The sequence below is a fragment of the Amblyomma mixtum genome, chromosome 3 (genome assembly GCF_055824585.1).
Source record: "Amblyomma mixtum isolate Tamu chromosome 3, ASM5582458v1, whole genome shotgun sequence".
NCBI classification, from domain to species: domain Eukaryota; kingdom Metazoa; phylum Arthropoda; class Arachnida; order Ixodida; family Ixodidae; genus Amblyomma; species Amblyomma mixtum.
Genome location: NC_143014.1, coordinates 165,015,636 through 165,038,353, shown reverse-complemented (window position 1 = coordinate 165,038,353; position 22,718 = coordinate 165,015,636). Strand labels below are relative to the sequence as shown.

Below are 22,718 nucleotides of genomic sequence, written 5' to 3'. Positions count from 1 at the left end.
CCAAAAAGCCTATTTATAAAAATTTTCGAAAGTTTCCGCTGAAACACCCGGTATGTTTCAACATGAAAAAGAAAACAAAGCGAAGAAGTATACAAAGCAAACTCATGTACAAATCTCATAAACGACACCGAAACACTACTTCGCATGATTTTATTTCCTGCGCTCTTCTGAGCTTGGTCTTGTCTCCAATGCTATATGTCCGCGCTGGCAGTTCACGGACTTGCTGCCTGCGGTGGTTGATGACACAGCTCTTCACAGTGCTGAATTGTAGCTCTCCTCGTGGAAAGCAATGGCGGAGGCGGCTACCTCAGATTGTGTAGAAGACCTCGAGTCTGATGTGAAAGTGTTCTGCTCCAACTTGCAACATGCCGCAGATGCTGACCACTGGATGCAGTTGTACAGCGCTCAAATCAACACTTGTTGAATCACTAAAAATGTGTGCACAAACAGCATACTGTAAGACTGTATTTTGCATTTGTGCACTTGGTTCTTTCACAAGTGAGAAATTGCGTAAAGTGAGCGCACTAACCTAGCCTATAGCTTTGTTTCACCTGTTTGCCAATGTGATAAACAGTGATCACAGAACAACAAAATCTGCAGCCTCAAACGGAGGTTGGCTTGGATACAAATGCCCCTGAAGACCCTCCAGAGGATAATGAAAGATTACTTCGAGGCGAATTGTGATTGAGCCAATTTTTGTGTGCGTGTGAAACATAACGATAAATGTTTGATCTTTTTGTTTCATTTCTTTTGCGACTTGTGTAATTAGTGACCATAACAATCACGCCACGATCATTTAGTCACATGATAGGCTGCTTATTGCCATCAGTTAATTCTGTCTAGAGTACACCTTACTGACATGCCAAACTGCTTTTTTAGGGTAGAAGTGGTTATAGCAACGTAATAGTTACAATGAAGAAATTCTGATTCCCCTGTAATGATGAGGTTTGATTGTATGAGTATATGAGAGAAATTCTGCCAAGTCGAGCACTCAAGCATTAAGAAGTGCAGTAAAAAGAGTTTGGAACATTTAAACACCATCACCCAGTTGTTGGTGCATTGACTTCCTTAAGCAGAGAATGACAATGCAAGGCGGATGGAAAGAAATCAATGTTACACATTTACTCAGCTGTTATTTCATTCCCACCAGGAATGAAAGCATAGCCTCTACCTCTCAGCGAAGTATAATGGGTGCTCATGGCAATACAGCTTCTCATGTGATAATGCCGTTCCTGAATACTTGTGCGTGCCTGCTGTTTTTAAGGTTTGAAGATGTTTTGAAATTTGAGTCTGGTTACAACTCAGAAAATGCCATTCCTGAATGTTTGTGCATGCCTGCTGTTTTTAACGGTTTGAAGATATGTTTTCAAATCTAAGTTTGGTTACAACTTAGATTTTGTGCACTTTGTTCGGTTTACGGTTGATTATGTCACATGTTGATGCTGCATGAATTCGTACATTAACACTCAGTATGACCTGCAAATCTCTAATGGTAAGCCTATGATGGTTCACAGCTTCTAGCAACACAGCATGCTACTACTTATGGCCTCAATTATCCTGGTTGGCAGGTGAACGACAGGTGCAACCAATGTGGCAACATAGACCACAATGACATACTTCCTCTGGCATCACGTCATCTCCATGCAGATATCTGCACACAAAAACGAAATTTTTGGTTTATTGTCCCTAGTCCATGAATGCTTTAACGTCTTCTGTGTGCTCCATCATTTGTATAGTCTTCACACTTAAACATTTTAGAGAGCACTGATATTTATATTTACCACAAAGCACGGTGAACCATTCTGTGCTGCCCCACATGCTGAATGATTACCGGCGTTTTCTGAAATAGGCACACACGGCGGAGCCCGTTCCAATGTGAGGTCAATCGTAAACTTCTGACTCCCAAGAATGAACGATGCAACAACCTACAACTTCGGGCTGCAAAGAAAACAAAGCACACGGAAGACCAAAATTCTCATAGTAGCAAAGATCAAGACAAGAGTACTTGTCAAGGAGAGGCTACGATACAGGCGTGTGACTAAATCTGCCTTGAGCTAAAATAGGAGAAGGGAAACTTCGTCTGCTCAGGCTAGTCGGCCAGGCGGAAGGAAGGAAAACCTCAAAGACGGCATGAAACAAGAGAAACATGAGGAAATTATATGATCATGGCAGGTGTCATTTCACTATTATACCTGTTTTCGAAAATTTATCTGTGCCTGTGTGTTCCAGGGATGACAACACATTACCTCGGCGTAACACATTTTTGACCAGAGGGTAGTCAAAGGCTCTTTAAAGTGATGCAAAGGATTGTGGAAAAGCAACGTGCAACAAGCTAAATACAGATGTTTCAGTTAGAGTGAAACAGGGCCAAGAGTCAAACTCCCCAGGTCAGAAATCAGCTTTTCATGTAATTATGTTTGCAACAACCCCTTCTGATCAGTATGAGATTGCAATACATGGCAGTGAAGCTCTTTCAAAATTGTGAAATTCAGTGAAACAAGTTTACTGTAAATGTCCAAAACTGAACTGCTATAGCCGACAATTATCATGCACTGAATGGTACCGAAGCATTAGTCAGTGTCATCAAAAATGTAAGAAGCCATGGGTGTGATGCAAAAAGAATGCAGTGCCTTACTCAGGTAGGCTGTTGATACCTTTGCCGACTAACTGATGCTGAAATACTTCAGCACTGCAAATACAAAGCAATGCAGAGAGCTTTTAAGACGTGTTATGCACCACTTTTTAACAAAAGTATAGCTGGAGATGACTGAATTGAATGAAGAAACTCAAGTGAAATTATTACAGCCATCAGTGCACACACCATCAGCAGCTGCCTTGATTATCATGTCCAGAACAGGTAGAGAAGCTTTTTTCTCTAGTAGCAGTGACAATCAAACTTTCATCAAATGTAACAAAGCACTGGAAGTCAAATGCAAATAAGAATAAAAAATAGTGGCTAATGCTTGAAAAGCTGGGAAAATGTGCTGCCAGAGGAGAAAAAAGGTTATAACAGCGCTGGCGTCAGAACCATATTTGCTAGAAGTTTATTCCAGAAGGAGCTTGATGGAGAGATATTCTAATAATGACTTGTAGCACTGACAATCAAGATGTTTCACAAAACGATTAACACCTATAATAAGACTGATAACACCTGAACGAAGACTTTGTGAAAGATGTGCCACCAACTCCAGAAAAGTACTTGACCTGGAGACATTTACTTTCCCTACCTGAAGCAGATGCCTTCAGACACTGTGTGCACGAAAGATGAAATGGCAACAGAAAGTGGTGACCTCCTAGGAACCACAAGAACTCCCAGCTCACTCTCTCCTTTTCTAGTCTACTTTTCCGATAAATGCCCCTCCCTTCAAGCACCTCACAAGTCCTCAGATGTGGTCTCTTCCCAAGATGTTGAAACCTTTTTCACTGGAGGCTCATTGGAGTTAGTTTCGCACTTTACATTATTATCATTGGCTCTGCCTTGTGCAGGTCATACTGAGGAGAATACACACGTCCTTCCTTTCATTCTGTTTTGATGTGTGGTATGCCTACCTTCATACCACACCTCTACTTTCTATACTGAAATACATTTGAGTTTTAATTTTTTTTGCAGAGGAGGAGTCACTAAGTTACTATAAAAATTCTATTTGCCCTGTGCTGGTTTTCTTGTGCACAGTGGTGTAAAATTAACTGTTACATGCCTGATGTTTAAGTGTATGCGTTGACATTCTTTGGTATGTATGTACTGGTATGGATTTGGTACACTACCACATCTTTTACCACTACTGCAATTGAATGTCATCATGGCATGCACATTTGAGCTATCATACAAAACAAATGACATCTATATTAGCACATCACCAAACAAGAATGGCCTGCAAATAACTGTAAATAAAGATAAGCAAACATTCCAAAGCACCAAAAGCCTTGCTATATGCTGAGTCCGAGTAGCAGCTCTACAGCAGCCCAACAGATCCAAAATGTAGTGGTCATGCCTGGCCACCTATGAACGCTCTCTGCCAGGTCTGGCACTGGATACATGCGGCCCCTCCACAGGAGCTAGAATCGGATAACTATTGGGGTTGTGCCTCAAAATGCTCAATGACAACATTCCTTTAATCTCAATTATTTACGCTATTGTTGCATGCACTTTATGACAAGTACAGCTTGGCATGTGTAAGGCTGTGCATGACTAGGGTAGCCTAAGTGTCAACACCTAGGTGGGGGTTTATTCGGGGTTTATCGAAAAACATGTCCAGGAAATACACTAGGTAAAGTGCATTGTGGCCATATCAGTTTCTCACACACATAAAAATCGAATTCCTTAGAAAGGAGACTATCAAACATTCTAAATACAAAAGTAAAAATAGCCAAAGCAGGCAATCTTTGGTTACAATAAGTGTTACAGCTGCCAAACTGCCACAAACGACTGAAGTGGATCAAGAAAATTAGCAAAACAAAAAAATGACCCGGCAGCAGTAATATTTATTGCATATGGCTGTTCTTATACTCAGCAACAATGGCCTAAATGAATAGAAATGGTTTGAAAGGCTTTGCAGGCATCTAAGGTTCATGAAATGATAAGTCTTGAAATCACCTCTTCTCAACCCTGTACTTGTGTTGCCGCAATCTGAAGTGTCATTTCCTGCAAGTAAAAAAAAAACAAGCTGAGTGCAGTTACTCGGTATCCATAGCATTTACAACTGAGGCAATGTAGTACTGCGAGAGCAGACATCGCAGAGAAACAAGCCACAGGCAGAGGAGAGGACACCTTGAGAGTAACCTGCAGCACATTTCATTCTTTTAACAGAGCTACTCAAGGCTCACAGGTCACCTGTCTATCAATGAAATAATTTGTCTGTGTACCCAACTTGCTCCTCGCATAGAATCACTCCAAAGAAAGGCAAAACATTTATCTAAGCTGCACTTTTCTGCAGCAATTTAAACAAGCAGCATCTGTTAGCACATGGACAATGTTAGTACCATGAATGGTTGGTGCTTACCACCTTGTAACCAATGCACTCATTTTGTGAGTCCACACATAATGTACACAAACTGGGCCAGTCAGTTGTGCTGTTTTCTGGCAGGTAAGCACTTAAGTCTGCTTACATGGAGCAATGTGAAAGCATGTGTTTTGAGTAAAGGAAAAGTTTTTGAGAAAAGGACACAGTAGCTCTCAGATCTCCACACCTCGGTGAACACCTCAACCGCATCTTACGTGAAAATGTAGCCTCAGGAAGCGTGCAGTTGAAGGTGCATATGTCATTGGCCCGAACCCCTGTCACAAGCTAGCCACCAACCCAACTAAAACACTAAAATTAAAGCCACAGTTGTGTATATACAAGACGTCTTACTTGCCTATAGGTGACATCTACTTAAACGAATGCAATTTGAAATAAATTAATGGAATTAGCATATCATATAACAAAATCTGCTGTGGGCTACCACTGAGTATGAATATCTCCAGATGGTTAAGAGCAGTACCATCAAATAACCTTGTGCACAAATGTAAACCACCTGCCATATGCAATAGACAGCATGTATTTATACATCTGCACATGCAATAACCAGCGTGTGTTTATTTGCAGCTAATATACAAAATTATTTTTTTTCCGCACGCAGACATGTCTAGGCTAAATTGCTTACATTCTCCCCTCCCTACAAACACTTTCTTTTTCTAGCCAGCTGGGAAAAATGTATTGGGTCCAAATGAATGACTTGATGAATGACTCAATGGTAGTTTTTTTTATGGGGGGAGGCCGGTAGCTATGTTCAGACTTCCACAGCTACGATCGTACACACCCTCCTGTGATAAGTACTGCTAAAGCCACCTTATCCATAATCCATTGTATTATTTCTTAACACAAGAATAGCTAACTAAACAGAAACGTGTTGCTTCTAGCACGAGCGGTAATCTGTCGTTACCCCTGCCAGTTTTATTCAGGCTCTCCTCCTGCTCTCCTACTGCTCTCCTCCTTGCATCGGATCAGAAGTTAACCGCGATACAAAGTATGAAGTTGCAACCAACCTTTAGCAACAAACGGTTGTCACTCAACCGCAGAACAGTAGACGAGCCACATCGCTCCTCGCAGCAGCCTGTGAAACGGCATCTCCCTCGCTTGTCCCATTTCTCCGCTTCTGGAGGCACGCCGAAGTGGAGGGCTTCAGAACAGAAGTTATTTTTTGCCAAAACGAGAGTGCAGGGCTCTGTGCACAAAAAGGGTAAGCAAAGCGAAGGCGCCGAGTGGCCCGATCGACTGCGAGCACGCGAGCAGCGGCGTTCCAATGTTGTCATGACAACGCCGGATGTGACGTTGCAGACAAGCAGCGCAACTAGCGGCCGATGCGTCTACGTACGCTGAAATGGAAATACGCCGCCCGGTGGAGGCCTCCACGCTTCGGTTCGCGCCGTCGCGCGCGACGCGGCGGCGGCGCCACCATCGCTGCATCACGTGATATGTGACGTCACGCCAGGGATGAGGCGGCGCGCGCCCGCCCAACGTTTATAGATACTTTTTTATAAACGTTGCGCCCGCCGTCGCTATGCCCGCAACCGCGCCAGCGTCTTTGCGCCGGGCGTGTATGAGGTCAAGATGCCTCCAAACGCTAAGGACATGCTTCGCATCCACTGGGCTTAACCTTGATAAGCCTCCAATTTTTTTTTCTGGTGCCCCGCGTGTATGAGTTGAGGGGGGAGAGGAGGAGCATAACTTTTAATCGTCTATAACTTCGTTGTTATTGATGCTAGCTCAAAAATTCTTACGCTGGGGTGACGAGTGATGGAATGCCTATCTCCCGTCTGCTTTACGTAATCTTAATTAATTTATTGCATAGTCCCTTTAAGGACCAGCGGTTATCTTGCCTTCTCATTACATGCCCTGCCCAAGCGCACTTCTTCCTCTCGATTTCGACTAGGATGTTATTAACCCGCGTTCTCTCACCCACTCTGCCCGCTTCCGGTCTTTTAGAGTTACGCCTACCATTTTTATTTAAATAGCTCGCTGCGTTGTCATTAACCTAGGCTGAACCCTTTTCGTTAGCCTCCACGTTTCTGCCTCGTAGGTGAGTACCAGTAAGATACAGCTGTTTCATGCTTTTCTCTTGAGGGATATTGGCAAAATGCCATTCATGATCTGAGAGAATCTGCCATATGCGCTCCACCCCATTCTTATTCTACTAGTTACTTCCCTCTCATGGTCCGAATCAGCGGTCGCTACCTGCCCTAAGTAGACGTATTTTCTTACTACTTCCAGCACCTCACTAGAAATTGTGAACTGCTGTTCCCTTGCGAGACTGTTGAACATTACTTTGGTTTTCTGCATGTTAATTTTTAGCCCCACCGTCCTGCTCTGCCTGTCTAACTCATTGATCATGCTTGGCACTTCATGTCCTGAGTGACTTAGCAAGGCAATGTCATCAGCGAATCACAGATTACTAAGGTATTATTTACTAACTCTTGTCCCCAGCTGTTCCCAATCCAGGCCTCGGAAGATTAAATAATTTTAAGATTAAATACTTAGTTTTTGTCAGTTATTCAAAACAACACACTGCAGTGGTTTTACATTGCTGACAGAGAAAACAAACTGTACTCGCGGCCTTTCTCAAGAAGTGCACAGTATATTTTTCATGGGCCTTGCTCCCTCTACTGACTATCAGTGCATAAAACGCCAAAACAGAAATAAGCCAAAATAGAAATAGCACTGTGTGGCTGCAAAGGGGCTGAGACGTGCGCATCATTCAGCTAAAGTGCGCAGCTTTGTTCTGCACAGAGACAGCGGGCCTTGTCTTCTAGCAGTCATTCCTGAGCTCGCATTGCAGTTTCACAAGCCAGAATGTAGCGTTGAAAACAAGTGTGGGAAGTTATGCTGAAGCCCAGTCATTTTGTTCAAGTCAAGTCAGTCAAGCGCCCTGTCCTGTCTTCCTTGTCCTTTACTGTGTCGTCTTTGTGTGGGCAAAAAAGATCTCTGAGAATTGACCAACTAGTACCGCAATGCATATTGTTGGCAAGTACTACAGAACAAACTGGCATATAATCTGCGCAACTCCAAAGCATTCTCAAATGTCCCTGTGAATGCAAAATGAATTGGGTGCCTAGTATTGCATAAAAGCCTACACATGCCATCCTTATTAATATAAACATAATGAGATGTAGGAGCCAGTAAACTGGACTACAGGTAGAAGAAATGCGAGATCCTATTTGGAAAGTCTAGATGGTGACTGTTCCTGGCTTAGCCTGGGAAAGGGTACCTCATATAGTAAGGGAAACAGGATACGACGACCATATTTTGTAGTTATCTCGAGCAAACCCTATCACCTCAAACATAATTTGTAAAATTGATTTTCAATACGAGCTACAATGTTACAAAATAAAAAGAAATTAAAAATAAGCCACTTAAATATTTGACTTTCATATATGCATATGTTTTCTGATACAGCATCGTGGTGGAGCAGCGCAAAGGACGGGACGCAAGAAACAAGGAAAGACGTACACAGGCGCTGACTATCAACTGAATTTTTATTGCGAAATACAGAGAATATATAGCGATCATGAGGGGGTGGAACATAGATAAAAGGTTGCTCGGTCACCGGAATCCAGAAGACAGTCACGTCAGTAGATACAGTATGTTGGTGAATGTGGTGGCGGTGAAAGACGATAAAGAGAAGCGGAGGGTGTATAGGGCCAAGGCGCGAAATAACGGATGATCGGTAATGAAAGATGAGGTCGCCCTAAAGGGGCTAAAAGCTATAGACAATCAATAACAGAAATGATGGCATTAAAAACATAAAAATCGTTAAGAACATATAAGAAACACTTTAGAAACATTAATACCTGGTAGGCTGGGAGGTATGAAGGGCCGGCAATCAACAAACACATTAAGGCCTCACGGAAGATGAATTTTTAAGGAGGCCAAAAAAAGGGCTACAACCACGAAACAACTAAAAGGAGGAGTAAAGGCCTGCGACGAATAAAAACTAACCCTATATCACAATTAAAAACCCGGGGAAAAACAACACTAAAAAACAGGAAGGGATAAAAATCAAACGCCAAGATTCAGAACCCATGCCCTGCTGTTCTCAGAAAATCCAATTCTTTCTGAGATAAACTAATGGAAGAAGTACTGACACAGTGGTCTTTTGCACGACGGATGTTGCAAGCCTCAATTATTTCTCTCGACGTACGATCTCGTCCTTTCCCAATGATTGTACATTGGTTAAAAATTGGGGCGCAGGTTTTGCTTTCACATTTTTTGCAGTGCTTGGCCAGATTTCCAGTGATGGCTATATTACCTACATTATTATTATGTTCTTGAAGTCTGACATTGATGCATGTAACCAATGTACAATCATTGGGAAAGGACGAGATCGTACGTCGAGAGAAATAATTGAGGCTTGCAACATCCGTCGTGCAAAAGACCACTGTGTCAGTACTTCTTCCATTAGTTTATCTCAGAAAGAATTGGATTTTCTGAGAACAGCAGGGCATGGGTTCTGAATCTTGGCGTTTGATTTTTATCCCTTCCTGTTTTTTAGTGTTGTTTTTCCCCGGGTTTTTAATTGTGATATAGGGTTAGTTTTTATTCGTCGCAGGCCTTTACTCCTCCTTTTAGTTGTTTCGTGGGTTTAGCCCTTTTTTTGGCCTCCTTAAAAATTCATCTTCCGTGAGGCCTTAATGTGTTTGTTGATTGCCGGCCCTTCATACCTCCCAGCCTACCAGGTATTAATGTTTCTAAAGTGTTTCTTTATATGTTCTTAACGATTTTTATGTTTTTAATGCCATCATTTCTGTTATTGATTGTCTATAGCTTTTAGCCCCTTTAGGGCGACCTCATCTTTCATCCCCGATCATCCGTTATTTCGCGCCTTGGCCCTATACACCCTCCGCTTCTCTTTATCGTCTTTCACCGCCACCACATTCACCAACATACTGTATCTACTGACGTGACTGTCTTCTGGATTCCGGTGACCGAGCAACCTTTTATCTATGTTCCACCCCCTCATGATCGCTATATATTCTCTGTATTTCGCAATAAAAATTCAGTTGATAGTCAGCGCCTGTGTACGTCTTTCCTTGTTTCTTGCGTCTCGTCCTTTGCGCTGCTCCACCACGATGCAACAGCACCAACTAGCCCAGCAACTTGCTCTTCTGATACAGCTTTAAAGCAAATTTAAGTTATTTTCGCTGATCAGTAAAATGTAGTATGACTGATTGTAATGGTGGTGACCAGTTCCCAAAGTAGCAAGCAAAAGTGAGCACTGCTAACTGTTAACTGATGTTTGTACCACTTAATATATGAAGAATTTCGGAGTGCGCTATTAGTTGCTGACAATCAACATCTCCAGCAAAGTATACCTGTTTCACTGCCAGTTTGGATTCCAAGGAAAGAAATTAACTGAGGCATTGATAGGTATCAGAAACTTGGAAAAGATCTAGTTGAAGTTAGACCGAAGAAAAACAGAAAAGCAGTGATGGCTTTTGTCTATTACTGCCATCTCTATGCCGCAACTTGTAGTTTAAGGGCTTTGGGTTTAAGATGAACCAACAGCCCCGTTAACAGTATCCTGAACATATAGAAGTCACATGCATAAGCATACACACGTATCAATCTGTTGCTATGCTGTGCTTCTAAGGTGGTTGAAATTACTCCAGAGTCCCGCCCTCCCCATCCTTGGCCTCCACCTGCAAGATTCCGGACGAAATGAGCATACCCTTAAAACACTCAAGGCCTCCACGCAATCCGTGTTGCACCTTCTACACCGCGTATCCTCCCTTATTTAGACGAAGCGGACAACATGAGAGTAGTGCATGCATTTACGCTTAGCCACATTCTATACGCTACCCCATATCTTAAATTGAACCGCATGTAAACCGAACGCGTGAACACCATGATCCGCTTCGTGGCTAAGACAGCCCTAAACCTACCTTGTAGCACTAGCACAGCCAAACTCCTTGCACTAGGCATGCATAACGCCTTTCAGGAATAGTTGCCGCGTACTCACATACACAGTACATTAGACTTGCCGCGATTGGGCGCCACTGGCTGCCATATACTCTACTCCCTTCGCGTCAACATACCCGCTAACCAGTCAAGCTTTGTAACCATCCCATGACACATCCATACACCTCTAGAGGATGATTCACACCCTTGCGTGGCACTTGTTGAACACCCCTACCCAAAATTTACCATGCAATGTAGAGCTCCAGTGGGTGCCGGCTCTCTCTGAGAACCATGGAAACGAAGCTGCGGATAAATTGGCCCGAGGTTTGATTTGCCGGGCTAAAAACAGTCTCGATCCGGGATTCTCGAGGGAGCGGGCGCACACCTTTGCAGAGCTCACGTAAATGCCCCGTTTGGACCGTCGGACTTCACCCCCAACCCCTCTCTTATGCGCTCCAAACAAATCCTCTTCAGACAGTTCCAGACCGGCTCTCTGCTCTCTGCATGTCATCTCTTGAGCTGTTGTCCCACTATTGTGGCACGCCCCCTGCATGCTCCCTATGCGGTGACCCTCAGGCCAGACTCTCCCCCATCATTTTTGGCTGCCCTGCTGATCCTCCCCCGCAGGGACAGCATCTTGAGCTGGGAGGACTGGGAGGTCCTGCTCACGTCTACGGACCTAACTTCGCAGCTTGCCGTGGCGACTCGGGCTGCCGATGTCATGTGCCGACATGACCAATATGGTGCAGTGTGGGACAGCACAGTGGCCCAGGGACACAGCGTGGTCTAACACTCACTTGCTTAAAATAATTTTTTTTGTCTGTCCGGAGCCCTCCATTACAGCACCTTTATTCTTTCACTTACACCTTCCTCCCTTCCCTTACGGCGCGGTTCAAGTGTTCACCGAGATGTGAGACAATTACTGCGCCATTTCCTTTCCTCAAAAACCAATTTCCAATTTTCTGTGCTTCTCAAGGTTAAACCAAGGTCAAATCAGGCACAGAATGGTGAGCAACTACTGCTCTCAAACATCCCTTGATTCCGCAAGCTGCCCTCCAAGATCCGTTCCAGCCAAGTGCTTCGTGCCCCAATGGGAACATCTGCCACTACTCCTCGCTTTGAGGCTTTCCCGATAGACACCGGCTATGCGGACTCCCGATGGGAACATCTTCCACTACTCCTCGCTATGAGGCTTTCCCGATAGACACCGGCTATGCGGACTCCCGATGGGAACATCTGCCACTACTCCTCGCTTTGAGGCTTTCCCGATAGACACCGGCTATGCGGACTCCCGATGGGAACACCTGCCACTACTCCTCGCTTTGAGGCTTTCCCGATAGACACCGGCTATGCGGACTCCCGATGGGAACATCTGCCACTACTACTCGCTATGAGGCTTTCCCGATAGACACCGGCTATGCGGACTCCCGATGGGAACACCTGCCACTACTCCTCGCTTTGAGGCTTTCCCGATAGACACCGGCTATGCGGACTCCCGATGGGAACATCTGCCACTACTCCTCGCTTTGAGGCTGCGCCGAGAGACATGCAGGGTGTCCAGTCCTGCGGGCTGTCCGCTCTGCTGCAAGCTGCTTACCAATGTGTCGGGATTCTATCCACTGCATTCCCCGTAGCCTTCACTTCCCATCAGTGAAGAGGTAAGTTAATTCTGGACTTTTCAGTTGTTATCTAAGCCACGGTGTAAACGTGTAAACTTTCACTGCTGTTAACAGACCCTGACACAACAGCGACATGTCACTGAACAGCACAAAAATATAGAACGCAACCGAACACAAAACACTTTGTGGGCACGGTTGAGCTATTCACTTCAAAATAATTTAACGTGCCTTTCCGTTTTTTGTCTTTTCCTCCTCCTGCCTTTCACTCTTATGTTTTCCTACAATATTTTTTTTTATGTATCCCTGCACATATCCACCAAGCTTGCCTTCATTCCATTGCATGAATTCTTTCTCTCTTTGCTGGTCCATAGGCGCCGTAGCCAATTGCAGCAGATACAAACAACCATGCTAAAGTGAACTAGACTAAAACAAATGCTCCGCTGTACAGAGAAACCCGCTGGTAATGTGTTGCCCGAGGGTTTTTCGTAACATGAGGTATGAACTAAATGTCCGGAACAGAGATTACGTATGACAATTATCGTATTCATGGTGATGATAAGTTACGTCATGCTATGCACGGAAACGAATTTCTTTTTTCGCAACGAATGCTGCAGTTGTGTTCTTAAGAAAAGTTTCGTAATGTGTATGCATATGTCCTCCGTTCACTTGGAAGTCATTCAAGCTAAAGTGGAAATAATCTGTATCCTTATGTACTATTGGGGACAAAAGTTTGCAGCACACAAGTTCTCGGAAAAACGTTTATTGTTCCGCAACCCAGTCACCTGACATTGTTACCAGAGAAGGAGCATTTAGGCCTTTAATACCTTCATACAGTATCAGGCAACTGGGTAGCGAGGTAGAGCTACAGTAAAGGTTTTGGTTTGGTTTTGTGGGGTTTAACGTCTCAAAGCGACTAAGGCTATGAGAGACGCCGTAGTGAAGGGCTCCGGAAATTTCGACCACCTGGGGTTCTTTAACGTGCACTGACATCGCACAGTACACGGGCCTCTAGAATTTCTCCTTCAAAGAAATTCTAGCCGCCGCGGCCGGGATCGCACCCGCGTCTTTTGGGTCAGCATCCGAGCACCATAGCCACTGAGCCACCGCGGCGGCAGTAAAAGTTTTCCCAAGAACTCGTGTCCTGCAAACTTTTGCGCCCAATAGTACATTCTGTAGTACAAGCGCACGTAAGCCTTTTCTTATAGCTTCTGCCCACAGTGTTCACAGCAGTCCAGGTGCCGAAGAAATAAGTACTATGTACAAGACCTTCCTTTACGCGTGTTATGTATTGCATACATAAAAAGCATGTAGCTTAGAATGAAAGAGCGGTAAGTGTTTGGGTGAGTACAGATACATACGTTTTATTTTCTGGACAAACTACACACACTGTACCTCTGCATGTTGCTGTCGGATTCATCTGAAAAGTATAAAAAAAAAGAATCCTCATTTAGCAGTCATCCAATACCAATTATAAATTTCACAAATACATTTGAACCATCCGCTACTGAACAACCGGCTTTCGTAAAAGCTTGCAAAAGCCTTTTACTAAGGACCTTTACGATTAATTGCCCAAAATTAATTTTTCATAACAGGAAACAGTAAAAACTGCAGCGGCAGGAAGAAGCAGACAAAATGCGCTTAATTAGATGACAGTGTATGCATGAAGGTCCTTACAGTTGTCTTTCATTTTGTGCAAATAGAAATTAGCTAAGGATGGATGCCAAATACAATTCGATGCAGACGCCTTTCTGGAGATAGTACTCATTGCACAGCTTAGCAAAGAAGGGATGATGGTAACATCTGAAAAGGGTGGAACGCTTGCCCACAAGCAATTTGGAAGGGCACTTCCCGCAAACCTTGTGCTTTCACTCACGGTTCCCATTATCTCAGCGTGTACAATAAAATGTACTGATCTTTGACGTCAAGTGAAAATGTAGTCGCAGGTACACGATACAGCTCAGTAAGGTATTCCAATAGTTATGCAGTGTGCCTTGCGAGGAACGGATTCTGAAGTTTTCAAAATGGGCTCTTAAGAGAAATTTAACTAAAAGCCGTTGCCATGAGGACCTTTTTGAAACGATGACCCAGAAATACAGTGTGTCCTCATGTGTCTAGTGTGAAAAAAGGACGAAGACATGGGTCTCTCTGCTTCTTCATCAGCTGTGAGATGTTTGTTACCGGTGCTGCTTCTCACAGCTTGTCTCTTTTCTAGCATTTTGTGAAATCATTCCATATCTGCATAAGATCTCCCTCGCAAAAATTTTGGCACTAATGAAGAAGCAAAAAGGCCCATTTCCAGGGCCTTTTTTCACAGCAAAGACACTAAAGGAAGGCTCGCCTTTTTGGGCAATCATTGGTAAGAGGTCCATGTGGCAACACACTTTGAGGTAGTTCGTGCAAAGAGCCCTCTGTGTTCTGAAGCCTAAGAATTAATTCCTCGCGAGGTGCCCTGTAGATGTATCAAATACCTCAGTGAGCTGTTACTGGGCCCTGTGAGTGCACTGTCACTTGACATCAAGGGTATGTACTTTTCCTCTACACATGTAGCTATGATGTATATGTCAGCAAAAGCATAAAAGATTTCAAAGTGTGCTTCCAGATTCCTTGGAAGCGCAAGAGTCTGGCCGCACTCAGCTGTTACCTTCACTTCTTGCTCATTAAATTCTGCAGTGCGTACCACATGAGGAAAGAAAGAGACTCGTGTTTCACACCCATGCTGAGTGACCTTCTTCTGCATACTGTTTCATCAGGGTCACTGTGTTCTGTCAGCTTCCTGGTCCTGTGGTTTGTGCTGTGTTTTCTGTTCTTAAAGTAATTACTACCTTCATGAAGCCTGAAGGTGCTACAATGGGCTGCTCCATGCGTTGTGCAGTAACCTGGCCATTTTTTCATACATCGGAGGCATTCAACTCTCAAGCCATGCTTACTATTTTCAACAGATAAGTGTACATGTGAGACACATATCATTAATTGCCAATTCTCAGAGTGGTATCTCATGCAAGAATATCTAAACGCTCCGCAATTTTTGCTCAAATGTTCAGAAATACACGCTCTTATTAGATGAAAAACATAACTTGACCCCATAGCAGCAGCAGCTCAGCCCCAAGCTACTCACCAATTGTCTGAAGTGCTGTGCGTCTGTTCTCGAGTCGTCATGAATACAGGTACTTTTTATCGCACACTGTCCATGTCTTCATGCAACGCCACTCCAGCACTTGGGTCAAACAATTTTCCTCTGAAAGAAAGAGTAGTTTGTTAGAATGGTCATATTTAATTTCACTATCTACTAGGCACTTAGCATTTCACTGCCCTAGACTAAACAATAACAGTGATCAATCACCCTTTGAATTTGATCCCAAAATTTGGTGTAATTAATATGTTCTTACAAATTTTTATCGAAATAAAGCTGACATAGTTAAGTATTAGTTCCAAAAATCTGGGCACAAAGAAGAAGGAATCTAACCAGGAAAGCTGGATGAATGTTTTCAGTTGCATGCAAGCAGCAGAACCCTTGCACACAAAATGTACGATTTAGTGGGTTTCATCTTTCCAGATGAAATTTCATGCTCCAAACAAAATTTCAACCTTCCATTCTGCATAAAGGAAAGAAAATTCCTTTGGTCGTTTATCACAAGCCTCTACAAGTACACATGAACAGTGCACGATTCACATTTAGTGTATATAGGCTTACCTCTATATGATTTATTCTAAAATAAAACAAGGAATTAAAATTATTTTTATATTGTCTGTGCTCCTAAGGAGGCACAGAATATGAAAGCAAAATACTTTTTTCTCAGTGCATAAAATAGCCATTATAGATAGTACCCTGCCTACATGAAAGAACTATTAATTGGTATTAACTGAAGCCATAAAACGTGTGCAACACGGAAAGCTCTAGTTCCTTCTTGTTCTCATCTTTGTTTTTTTGCTACTTACTTCAAGTGACAAACCAAGGCTGAGACAGCATTAAAAGAGGTACATTAAAAATAGTATGAGTGTAGCGCAATTCATAACCTTTATTATGTCCCCATTGCTGAATATTACAATGTTATAGCCAACATAGCATATTGATTTACCATACAGAGCATTAAATAAAGTGAAAGTACTAAACCAAGGTTTGTTAACCCCTGAAGTAAAAAGCAGAAAAAAAAGAGGCTGGGTGTGATGGATAGAACGATAGAAATTTGGGCAAGTCGCTATAGTGTCATTATCAATCTGCTAGTGCGAAAGACAGGGACTAGTAAGGAGACATAACTGCTGACTCCCAACTAAAGTTTATTGAAGTGAACAGGGAATACAGAGAAAACCAAAGCAACACCCCAAACCACACAATTAGAGATAAGCATACATCACAACATGAGTCAAGAATTGCCCCGAACATTCCTATAATCTAGATAGCCCAATTCGCCGCGTGTAAACGTGATGGATGGCACGCTCACGCTTCACCAAGTCGTAAGATGAGAACCTCGATAATGTCCCGGGTAATCTGCTCCGAATGAACCGCCAAAATGCACGTTGCAAAAAGGAATGGGTAGCAATCTTCACATCTCTTGCAATGTACAGCCAAGTTAGAACCCTTACCAATATCCAAAGACCTCTGGTGCTCCCGTAATCTTACACTGATACACCTTCCAGTTTGACCTACATAAACCCGGCCGCTAGATAACGGTATTCTATACACCACATTCATTTTACCAGGCACATATACACTGTCATGTTTCACTCGACAGGTGGTGTTTGCCTGAACCACATTCACAGAATTATGATTAACAATTTTACAGATTACAGACAACTTATTATGGGCCAAGAACATCACCTTTATGCCACACCTTCTGGCCAAATTTTTCAAATTGTGCGACGATCTAGGGTAACACAACCGGTCTTTTGGTATATCGCTGGCTGGCCCCAGCCTGATCCCACTGGTCCCCGTGAAACATTTTCAGCTTCTTTAACAATTTATTGCACGCTCTTGGCATAACATGGTTGGAAAATCCTGCGTTCGTTAGCCTTAAAATCTGCTCTTGGAAACTAGTCGCCATGCTGTGAAAGCATGATTTCATTAATACTGAACACAGGCTACATGATGAAATGCTATCTTTCACTAACTTGGAATGGTCCAGCCCATAGTCAAGTAGCGGCTCAACACTCCTGGGTGAATATTGCCAGCACACATGATGCATGCATAACATCAAGGTAAGGTCCAGAAACCGCAGCTCTTTTTGTTCGGACATTTGCTCCAAGGTAAACCTAAGACCAATGCCTTGCTCCGTAATCAACTTAAAGGTGCAGTGAAGAGGAATCTGAACTCGTCTTTTTGCCACGGGAACTCAATCTACACATTCCGAGCATTCTTAGAAACTGCGATTTATTGCCCTGTGTGGCCAATTTCCCTAAATAAATCGGATTAATGTCCAGCTCCAGCCTTTTATTTTTAATTCTCCCCGTACGGTGGGCTGGGTCGACCAACGTGTGGAGTGCCTTTCAGTCAGCTCCATGGAGGCTTGCCGCTCTGCCATCGGCGGAGTAATACGTAGTAATCCGTAGTAGCAAATAGTCCGCGTGTATTTTTCTTTCTGCAGGCTTATATTGTGACTATATTATCTGTGAATGAAGCTATTTATTCACGGAAACCTAAAAACACAATAAAGCGAAAGCAAAGCCTTTACGGAGCTGGCTGAAAGGCACTCCACACATTGGTCGACTCCGCCCACCGCACGGGGAGAATTAAAAAAAAAAAGGCAGGCGCCGGACGTTAATCCGATTTAGGGAAATCGGCCACACAGGGCAATAAGTCGAAGTTTCTAAGAATGCTCGGAACGTGTAGGTCGAGTTCCCGCGGCAAAAAGATGAGTTAAGATTCCTCTTCACTGCACCTTTAATATGTACACGTCCCAAACTGTCACAACCTTTGTAAAAGACCAGAAAATCATCGACATAGTGGGACATTCCCCCCCCCCCCCCCCCTTCCCCCAGCCATGCAAGTTCTTGGAAATCATCCTGTCCACCCTGCTTAAGAAAATATCGCTTAGCACAGGGGCAACCTTCGAACCAATACATATACCAGATTTTTGAACATATACTGCACTGCCATACTCCACAAACTTGCTCTTCAAATAAAAGGAGGTAAGTTCCAAAATACTGTAGGGATTCCACAACTGTTTCTGAACGCAAGCTCATTGTTGTGCTCCGATATACACATTTGCAAGGTTTTCACCAGGTCCCCATGCGGGATATAAAAAAATAGTTCTATATTGCCACTAAACACAAGACAATCCCCTGGATTGTCATTCTCTTAAGGTGCTCAACCAGACACTGTGAATTCGGCATAAGAAAATGATCTTCAAGACGCAAAGTAGGCAGATGCTTTTGCAGATAACCTGAGACAAAATTTTGTTTGACCCTTTTTCCGAAATTTATTTGAAGAGCATGTGTTTGGAGTATGAAGTGCGGTATATGTTCAGAAATATGGTATATGTATTGGTTTGAAGGTAGCCCCTGTGTTAAGCGATATTTTCTTAAGCAGCGTGAACAGAATGATTACCAAGGACTTGCATGGGCTGGGGGAAAAAATCTTTCGCTTTGTTGATAATTTTCTAGTCTTTTACAAAGGTTGTGATGGTTGGGGCCAGTACATATTCTCAAGTTGATTAAGGGGCAAGACCTTGGTCTTAGGTTTACCTTGGAGCAAATGTCCCAACAAAAAGAGCTGCGGTTTCTGGACCTTACCTTGATGTTATGCATGCGTCATGTGTGCTGGCAATATTCACCCAGGAGTGTTAAGCTGCTACTTGACTACGAGTTGGACCTTTCCAAGCTAGTGAAGGATAGCACTGCATCGTGTAGCCTGGGTTCAGTATTGATGAAGTCATGCTTTCATAGCATGATGGCTAGTTTCCAAGAGCAGATTTTAAGGCTAACGAACGCAGGATTTCCCAACCATGTTATGCCAAGAGCGTGCAATAAATTTTTAAAGAAGCTGAAAATGTTTCGCGGGGACCAGTGGGATCAGGCCGGGGCCAGCCAGGCAGACGCCAAAGACCGGTTATGTTACCGTATATACATAGATTGTCGCACAATTTGAAAAATGTGGCCGGAAGGTATGACCTAAAAGTGGTGTTTTCAGACCCTAATAAGTTGTTTAAAATCAGTAAAACTGTTAAGAATAATTCTGTGAATGAGGTTCGGGGAAAGCACACGTGTTGACTGAAACATCACAATGTAATGTGCTGTGTAAAATGAATGTGGTGTATTAGAAATCGTTATCTTGTGGTCGGGTTTATGCGAGCCAAACTGTATCAATGTAAGATTATGGGAGCACGAGACGTCTTCGGATGTCACTGTGGGTTCTAACTTGGCTGTATACTGAAAGGGATGTGAAGGATGCTACCCGTTCCTTTCGGCAACACACATTTTGGCGGTACATTTGGAGCAGATTAACCAGAAGATTATCGAGGCTCGACACATCTTACACTACTCGGTGACGAATGTGTGCCGTCCACCACATGAACATCACGCAGCAAGTTGGACTATCCAGGTCAGGGAATGTTCGGGGCGATTTTTGGCTCATGTCGTGATGTATGCGTATCTGTAATTGTGTGGTTTGTGGTGTTGCTTGGCTTTTCTATATATTCCCTGTTCACTTCAATAAACTTAAGTTGCACGCCAGCGCTTGTTTTGTCTCCTTTCTCATCCCTGTCTTTCGCGCTGGTAGATTCACCCTGGTGTCTCACCTCTGCAGAAATCCAAGACCTGACATTTTCCTCTCCACACTCAAGGTTCAGCACATACGGCAAAAGCTTGTTATTTCCAAGAAAAGGTCATGGCTCCATTAACATTGCCTCCTCCTTACAAGACACACAGCGGCATTCATTGTAGATTTTACCAGCGACACAGAAAGCAAATTTTATTTTGAGTGGACTGAACAAGGAAAGAAGCACAAAATATCTACGGCCAAATGACTAACTGAAAGAAATTGAGGGTAGTGCAATAGTGAATATACTGATACATTGCATGCAAGATATATACGTGATATATTGTGATATTCAACACTGCTAACGGTGGCTTAGCCAACTACTTTATACATCACAAAAAAATTAATTACCACAGAAATACTGATACAGTACTATTAGTATTAGTAGTAGGAGTGCAGGTTCTATAAAAAAAAGGAAGGGGCCTAGTGCTGGCTGTCGTTCTCACAGCAGGCACATGACCAATAGTCAGTGTAAAAAAAAAGGAGGAATGACTGAAGAGAGAGAGAGCCAGGAGGAAGGAAGATAGGCAGAAAAGGACTTAGGATACAATTAGCAGGTAAGGTTATTTAGACTGTAAGCTCAAAAGAAGCATTAACACACAAGTAAAGACATACAAGGCCAACCATATACACCATTGTGCAGAGTAGAAAACTCTTATTAACCTCACTTAGCCCGCAATGTGTTTTCATATATACTTGTGCTTTAAACTGATAATTATTGATAGCATAACTGACCGAGGGAAACCAAAACAGGGATGAATGGCGGTGAATGAGCCCTAAGCTTGATGCTTGTGCCTTTGTTGTGGGAGACAGAAAGATCATTCAGGTAAACATCAGGTGTCGGAGACTAGTAGTTCAATATTAGCAGAAAAACAATAGTAGTAACAATAAAGCATGCAACGTTAGTAGCTTCAAGGCTGTCACTTCAAACACCAAGGAGATACATGAAACCTCCAAGAACTCCTTGAAGGCAAGAGTCTCTGCAGACAAGGTGCTAGACATGCTTTCAAGGATGCAGATTTGATGTCTAGCTTGGCATATAAATGCTTATGCATTAATAGCAAGCACATAAGGTCAATACAAGGTGCCTCTGAATTTGGTCACCTGAAATTTGCTTGGGAGAACACAAAAAACATGCTAAAGTGCAATCTACAGACACTATACTGCATGCTGAGTAAGCAACAAGAAAAAAAAAGAAGCCAATGCTTTGGAAGCACCTTCAGCCATTCAAGACTAAAATGATGAGGCATGCCGATGCTGCTACTTGAACAATAGAAAATAGCAACTATTGCTTGCTTTCAATAAATGCTTTCTCTGAGCAACCAATGAAATAGAGACGTTGCTCATGAAGCCTCTCATCATTCCTTTTAGGAAAAAGGCATTTTAAAAAAGCTGAAATGCATGACTCCCTGCCATAATAGTATTCTCCACACACATGGTTATTACAAGCCAAGGCTTTAACAGCACATACTCGTGGCATCTGTTGATTTTGCAGCATCATATAGTTGCAGTGACGCAAAATATTTCCCCCATATGAAACCATTCACATAGCATAATCACACAAAATATTTTTTACAATGGACAGAAATACAGCAGCAGCATAGTGGCACGACTGACACATGACAGGCTTTGGTGAACATGCAAGACCATGATCTGATATTCTGAATAGACCTGCGACGCTACAGCGGCTAAATCCTTGATAGTAACAATACTAACAGCCATCTAAATACTCTCGTGCGCGACGGCGACGGGTGGGAGCGCTTTACTGCGAAGCAACAGTAAACCTTTGCCGCTAGTCTAATCTAAAGTGCGCCTCATCTCAACTTCCACCAAAATTTCGCTGCCAGTAGAACGAGGCAAGTATTTGGGGGGGGGGGGGGGGGGGGGGCCGAATGGCAACGATGCGACGTGTTATTATCACGTCATCATCTTAACGTAAACTAATCAGGCGCATTCTGTTTCGGACCACCAATCAACGTGAACAGTTCGATCGTGTATAGCTTTGATGGTACATAAGATGCACAGAATAAGCTATGCTGCCAAAAACACGAGCGAGCAGTGTATCAAAATGCGCGCAAAGCAGATGAAGTCAAGCACATGCAGCATTCGAAGAGAAACGATCATGAGAGCGGGCGCGCTGAGGTGCGGGTGAAACGACAAAGAAGCGCGAAAGGCGCGCACGCTAAAGGTACCCCTTGGGAACAATACCAAACGGTAATAATCCAGGCGAGGATGGCTGAAGAAGGCTGAGGCTGTACCTGACACAGTACGGTGCGCGCGGAGCACATCACAGACAAAATCCGACGACGCAGGAGGTTGCGCTGGGAACACCGTGGCTGAGAACCAGTGCAGACGAGTGGGAAGGTTAGTTAGTTAGTTAGTTATATGGGGCTTTATGGCGCATAAGCAACTAGG

General features: G+C 43.4%; 1 protein-coding gene and 2 long non-coding RNA genes across 3 annotated transcripts in view; all 3 read right to left on the bottom strand.

Moving 5' to 3' along the window:
• LOC149352602 (uncharacterized) overlaps positions 1-22,718 on the bottom strand; it is a 390,194-nt gene that overhangs the window by 296,593 nt on the left and 70,883 nt on the right. The window lies entirely within an intron of this gene.
• LOC149352605 (uncharacterized) lies at positions 136-3,335 on the bottom strand. The gene is made up of 2 exons (XR_016289539.1): positions 1,782-3,335; positions 136-428 (listed from the first exon to the last, which is right to left on the bottom strand). It is a non-coding gene; the product is annotated as an uncharacterized LOC149352605 (long non-coding RNA).
• Positions 4,463-6,843, bottom strand: LOC149352604 (uncharacterized). Its single transcript, XR_016290824.1, has 2 exons — positions 6,026-6,843; positions 4,463-4,642 (listed from the first exon to the last, which is right to left on the bottom strand). It is a non-coding gene; the product is annotated as an uncharacterized LOC149352604 (long non-coding RNA).